Source organism: Lepus europaeus, chromosome 7, assembly GCF_033115175.1.
Source record: "Lepus europaeus isolate LE1 chromosome 7, mLepTim1.pri, whole genome shotgun sequence".
Classification (NCBI taxonomy): domain Eukaryota; kingdom Metazoa; phylum Chordata; class Mammalia; order Lagomorpha; family Leporidae; genus Lepus; species Lepus europaeus.
In genome coordinates this window covers 94,539,336-94,546,697 of record NC_084833.1, presented here as the reverse complement: position 1 = coordinate 94,546,697, position 7,362 = coordinate 94,539,336, and positions in this window count along the sequence as shown.

The window sequence follows — 7,362 nt, the reverse complement described above, 5'->3', positions numbered from 1 at the left end:
GAGCAAGGAAGACACTATGATGCCCCCAAATGAACAAGACACCCCAATGCAAGATTATGAAGATGAAGAGATAGAGGAAATGCAAGAAGCGGATCTCAAAAAATTGATAAGAACATTAAGAAGTTCTCAAAAACAAATTCTTGAACTACAGAAATCCTTAATGGACAAGATAGAAAATCTCTCTCACGAAAATGAAATATTAAGGAGGAATCAAAATGAAATGAAACAACTAGTAGAACAAGAAACTGTGATAGTGACAAAAAAACACAATGAAATGAAGAACTCAATAGATCAAATGATAAACACATTAGAGAGCCTTAAAAACAGAATGGGTGAAGCAGAAGAGAGAATATCGGAATTAGAAGACAGAGAACAGGAAAGGAAACAGTCAAATCAATGAAAAGAAAAAGAAATCAGAAATCTAAAAAATACTGTCAGGAATCTACAGGATACTATTAAAAAATCCAACATTTGGGTTCTAGGAGTTCCTGAAGGCATGGAGAGGGAGAAAGGATTAGAAGGCCTTTTTAGTGAGATACTAGCAGAAAATTTCCCAGGTTTGGAGAAGGACAGAGACATCCTAGTACAGGAAGCTCATAGAACCCCTAGTTAAAATGACCAAAAGAGATCCTTACCACAACACGTCGTAGTCAAACACACCACAGTGAAACAGAAAGAAAAGATCCTAAAATGTGCAAGAGAGAAACGCCAGATTACTCTCAGAGGATCTCCAATTAGACTCACAGCTGACTTCTCATCAGAAACCCTACAAGCTAGGAGAGAATGGCGAGATATAGCCCAGGTACTAAAAGAGAAAAACTGCCAGCCCAGAATATTATATCCTGCAAAGGTCTCATTTGTGAATGAAGGTGAAATAAAGACCTTTCACAGCAAACAGAAACTGAAAGAATTTGTCACCACTCGTCCAGCCCTGCAAAAGATGCTTAAAGCTGTGTTACATACAGAAACACAGAAACACGGTCACCAATATGAAAGAAGGTAAAGGAAGGAAACCTCACAGCAAAAGATCACAGGAGTCTCAAACCATATATTAGAAAAAATCTTTGGCAAATGACAGGGCAAAGTTACTCCTTCTCAATAGTCACATTGAATGTTAATGGCTTGAACTGTCCAGTTAAAAGACACCGATTGGCTGAATGGGTTAAGGAACAAAACCCATCTTTTTGTTGCTTACAAGAAACTCATCTTTCCAACAATGATCCATACAGACTGAAAGTGAAAGGCTGGAAAAAGATATACCATGCCAACAGAAATGAAAAAAGAGCAGGCGTAGCCATCTTAATATTGGACAACATAAACTTTACCACAAAAACTGTTAGGAGAGACAAAGAGGGGCACTATTTAATGATTAAGGGATCCATTCAACAGGAAGATATAACGATTATCAATGTATATGCACCTAATTACAGGGCACCAGCTTATTTAAAAGACTTGTTAAGGGACTTAAAGGGAGACTTAGACCCCAATACAATAGTACTGGGGGACTTCAATACTCCACTCTCAGAGATAGACAGATCAACAGGACAGAAGATCAACAAGGAGACAGTAGATTTAAATGACACTATAGCCCAAATGGATCTAACAGATATCTACAGAACATTTCATCCTACATCTAAGGACTTTACATTATTCTCAGCAGTACATGGAACCTTCTCTAGGATTGACCACATACTAGGCCATAAAGCAAGTCTCAGCAAATTCAAAAGAATTAGAATCATACCATGCAGCTTCTCAGGCCACAAAGGAATCAAATTGGAAATTAGCAACTCGGGAATCCCTAGAGCACGTGCAAACACATGGAGATTGAACAACATGCTCCTGAATGAACAATGGGTCATAGAAGAAATTAAAAGAGAAATCAAAAATTTTCTGGAAGTAAATGAGGATAACAGCACAACATACCAAAACCTATGGGATACAACAAAAGCAGTGTTAAGAGGAAAGTTTATAGCAATAGGTGCCTACATCAAGAAATTGGGAAGGCACCAAATAGATGAGCTTTCAAGTCATCTCAAGGATCTAGAAAATCTGCAGCAAACCAAACCCAAAGCCAGTAGGAGAAGAGAAATAATTAAAATCAAAGAAGAAATCAACAGGATTGAATCCAAAAAAAAAAAAACATTACAAAAAATCAGCCAAACAAGGAGCTGGTTTTTTGAAAAAATAAACAAAATTGACACCCCATTGGCCCAACTCACTAAAAAAAGAAGAGAAAAGACCCAAATCAATACAATCAGAGATGAAAAGGGAAACGTAACAACAGACGCCACAGAAATAAAAAGAATCATCAGAAATTACTACAAGGACTTGTATGCCAGCAAACAGGGAAATCTATCAGAAATGGACAGATTCTTAGACACATACAACCTACCTAAATTGAGCCAGGAAGACATAGAAAACCTAAAGAGACCCATAAGTGACACAGAAATTGAAACAGTCATAAAGGCCTTCCGAACTAAGAAAATCCCAGCACCAGATGGATTCACTGCTGAGTTCTACCAGACATTTAGAGAAGAACTAACTCCAATTCTTCTCAAACTATTCAAAACAATAGAAAAAGAGAGAATCCTCCCAAATTCTTTCTATGAAGCCACCATCACCTTAATTCCTAAGCCGGAAAAAGATGCAGCATTGAAAGAGAATTACAGACCAATATCCCTGATGAACATAGATGCAAAAATACTCAATAAAATTCTGGCCAATAGAATGCAACAACACATCAGAAAGATCATCCACCCAGACCAAGTGGGATTTATCCATGGTATGCAGGGATGGTTTAACATTCACAAAACAATCAACGTAATACACTACATTAACAGACTGCAGAAGAAAAACCATATGATTATCTCAATAGACACAGAGAAAGCATTTGATAAAATACAACACCCTTTCATGATGAAAACTCTAAGCAAATTCAGTATAGAAGGAACATTCCTCAATACAATCAAAGCAATTTATGAAAAACCCACGGCCAACATCCTATTGAATGGGGGAAAGTTGGAAGCATTTCCGCTGAGATCTGGTACCAGACAGGGATGCCCACTCTCACCACTGCTATTCAATATAGTTCTGGAAGTTTTAGCCAGAGCTATTAGGCAAGAAAAAGAAATTAAAGGGATACAAATCGGGAAGGAAGAACTCAAACTATCCCTCTTTGCAGATGATATGATTTTTTATTTAGGGGACCCAAAGAACTCTACTAAGAGACTGCTGGAACTCAACGAAGAGTTTGGCAAAGTAGCAGGATATAAAATCAATGCACAAAAATCAACAGCCTTTGTATACACAGGCAATGCCATGGCCAAGGAAGTACTTCTAAGATCAATCCCATTCACAATAGCAACAAAAACAATCAAATACCTTGGAATAAACTTAACCAAGGAAGTTAAAGATCTCTACGATGAAAACTACAAAACCTTACAGAAAGAAATAGAAGAGGATACCAAAAAATGGAGAAATCTTCCATGCTCATGGATTGGAAGAACCAATATCATCAAAATGTTTATTCTCCCAAAAGCAATTTATACATTCAATGCAATACCAATCAAGATACCGAAGACCTTCTCTCAGATCTGGGAAAATGATGCTGAAATTCATATGGAGACACAGAAGACCTCGAATAGCCAAAGCAATCTTGGACAAAAAAAACAAAGCTGGAGGCATCACAATACCAGATTTCAGGGCATACTACAGGGCAGTTGTTATCAAAACAGCATGGTACTGGTACAGAAACAGATGGATAGACCAATGGAACAGAATAGAAACACCAGAAATCAATCCAAACATCTACAGCCAACTTATATTTGATCAAAGATCCAAAACTAATCCCTGGAATAATGACAGTCTTTTCAATAAATGGTGCTGGGAAAATTGGATTTCCATGTGCAGAAGCATGAGGGAAGACCCCTACTTTACCCTTACACAAAAATTCACTCAACATGGATTAAAGACTTAGATCTATGACCTGAAACCATCAAATTATTAGAGAGCGTTGGAGAAACCCTGCAAGATATAGGTACAGGCAAAGACTTCTTGGAAAAGACCCCAGGAGCACAGGCAGTCAAAACCAAAATTAACATTTGGGATTACATCAAATTGAGAAGTTTCTGTACTTCAAAAGAAACAGTCAGGAAAGTGAAGAGGCAACCGACAGAATGGGAAAAAATATTTGCAAACTATGCAACAGATAAAGGGTTGATAACCAGAATCTACAAAGAGATCAAGAAACTCCACCACATCAAAACAAACAACCCACTTGAGAGATGGGCCAAGGACCTCAACAGACATCTTTCCAAAGAGGAAATCCAAATGGCCAACAGACACATGAAAAAATGTTCAAGATCTCTGGCAATCAGGGAAATGCAAATCAAAACCACAATGAGGTTTCACCTCACCCCGGTGAGAATGGCTCACATTTAGAATTCTACCAACAATAGATGCTGGAGAGGATGTGGGGAGAAAGGGACACTAACCCACTGTTGGTGGGAATGTAAACTGGTTAAGCCACTATGGAAGTCAGTCTGGAGATTCCTCGAAACCTGAATATAACCCTACCATACAACCCAGCCATCCCACTCCTTGGAATTTACCCAAAGGAAATTAATTTGGCTAATAAAAAAAGCCATCTGCACATTAATATTTATTGCAGCTCAATTCACAATAGCTAAGACCTGGAACCAACCCAAATGCCCATCAACAGTAGACTGGATAAAGAAATTATGGGACATGTACTCCATAGAATACTATACAGCAGTAAGGAACAATGAAACCCAGTCATTTGCAACAAGATGGAGGAATCTGGAAAACATCATGCTGAGTGAATTAAGCCAGTCCCAAAGAGACAAACATCATTTGTTTTCCCTGATCGGCGACAACTGAGCACCAAAGGGGAAACCTGTTGAAGTGAAATGGACACTATAAGAAACAATGACCTGATCAGCTCTTGTCCTGACTCTAGATGTACAACGTAATTCTTTATCCTTTTTAGTATTTGTTGTTGTTGTTGTTGTTGTTCTAGTACTAGTGGTTGAACTATGTAATTAACACAGAATTATTCTTAGGTGTTTAAATTTTAACTGAAAAGTGATCCCTGTTAAATTTCAGAGTACAAAAAGAGAGGGAGGAGATGTACAATTTGGGACATGCACAATCAGACTTGCCCCAAATGATGGAGTTAGAAATGTGCCAGGGGATTCCAATACAATCCCATCAAGGTGGCATGTACCAATGCCATCTCACTAGTCCAAGTGATCAATTTCAGTTCACATTCGATGGCTCGGATAGGTCTAAGAATCAAAGGGATCACACAAAGAAGACAAGTGTCTGCTAATACTAACTGATAGAATCAAAAAGGGAGAGAAAGATCCAACATGGGAAGTGGGATACACAGCACACTCATAGAATGGCAGATGTCCTAAACAACACTCTGTCCTCAGAATCAGCCCTCAAGGCATTCGGATCTGGCGGAAGAGCCCATGAGAGTATTGTAGGCATGGAAAGCCAAGATACCATGGAAAAGAAAAAAAAAAAAAGAAGAAGAAGACCTAAATGAAAGATCTCTGTGAGTGAGATCCCAGTGGAAAGAACGGGGCCATCAAAGAAGGAGGTACCTTTCTCTGAAGGGAGGAGAGAACTTCCACTTTGACTATGACCCTATCAGAATAAGATCAAAGTCAGCGAACTCTAAAGGCTTCCATAGCCCTGGCAACTCATGACTAGAGCCTAGGGAGATTACTGATGCCATGAACAGGAGTGTCAAATTGTTAAGTCAGCAACAGGAATCACTGTGTACTTACACCCCATGTGGGATCTGTCCTTAATGTGTTGTCTAATGTGCAGTGATGCTATAACTAGTACTGAAACAGTATTTTTACACTTTGTGTTTCTGCGTGGGTACAAACTGATGAGATCTTTACTAATTATATACTGAATCGATCTTCTGTATATAAAGATAATTGGAATTAAAAAAAAAAACCTGGTGTTAAATTGGAAATGGCATAGAAAATTAATTTTTTTAAAAAAAATTATGTAGGATCTCTGTCTTTAATGTGCTGTACATTCTTATTTAATGCTATAACTAGTACTCCAACAGTATTTTTTTTCACTTTGTGTTGCTATATGGGGGCAAACTTTTGAAATCGTTACCTAATATATACTAAACTGATCTTCTGTATATAAAGAGAATTGAAAATGAATCATGATGTGATTGGAAGGGGAGAGGGAGCGGGAAAGGGGAGGGTTGTGGGTGGGAGGGAAGTTTTGTGAGGGGGAAGCCATTGTAACCCATAAGCTGTACTTTGGAAATTTATATTCATTAAATAAAAGTTTAAAAAAAAAAGAAGCTGAGTTGGAACCAGCTGCTTGTTCTCCTTCCTGCTCATAGTGTGCTCCTTCCTCTACTCAGGGTCCACCACTGCCATACTCCAACCTCATCAGAGACCATGCCAATGGGATTGCCCAGTCTTAGCCTTGAACCTCCAGAACAATAAATAAATTTGTATAAAGTTAGTGGCCTTAGATATTTCATTGCTGTAGTAATGAAGAACCACTAATACAGGCCTTCAAAGTGCATGGTTGGGGCCGGCGCTGTGGCTTAGCAGGTAAAGCTACCACCTGCAGTGTCCACATCCCATATGGGCACCACTTCAAGACCTGGCTGCTCTACTTCCCATCCAGCTCTCTGCTATGGCCTGGGAAAGCAGTAGAAGATGACCCAAGTCCTTGGACCCCTGCACCCACATGGGAGACCCAGAAGAAGCTCCTGGCTCCCAGCTTCGAATCAGAACAATTCTGAGCTGTTGCGGCCAACTGGGGAGTGATCCAGTAGATGGAAGATCTCTCTCTCTCTCTCTCTCTCTTTCTCTCTCTCTCTCTGTAACTCTGACTTTCAAATAAATAAATAAATCTTTAAAAAAAAAGTGTGTGGTCTTACTTAAACACCACTCTGCACTGTCTCTCAGCCACAATCACTTTTTATTTCCTATTTGAGGAGCACATCAATGTGCTTAACATTAGTAGTTGGTCTCCATCAATGCCACCACAGGGTTCAAGTAATATTATGCAGAGGTTTAACAAGGTAGTTATGCAACACTGTTCTTTCTGTGAGCTTCCTTTCTGACAATACATAAGCCATGCAGAAAGTAGATATGAAAATAACAATAAAAATAATACAATACAATGTAAAACTTAGGGATGAGGAACCAGAAGTCAGAAGTAAAAAAATTATGTTAAAATATTGTATTTTTAAGGTACAGAAATCAGTACGTAATATAGAAACCTTTTCCTCACCACTTTAAATATGTAAGTATTCTAGTTCTAAGACAATCAACATGTGAATAATAA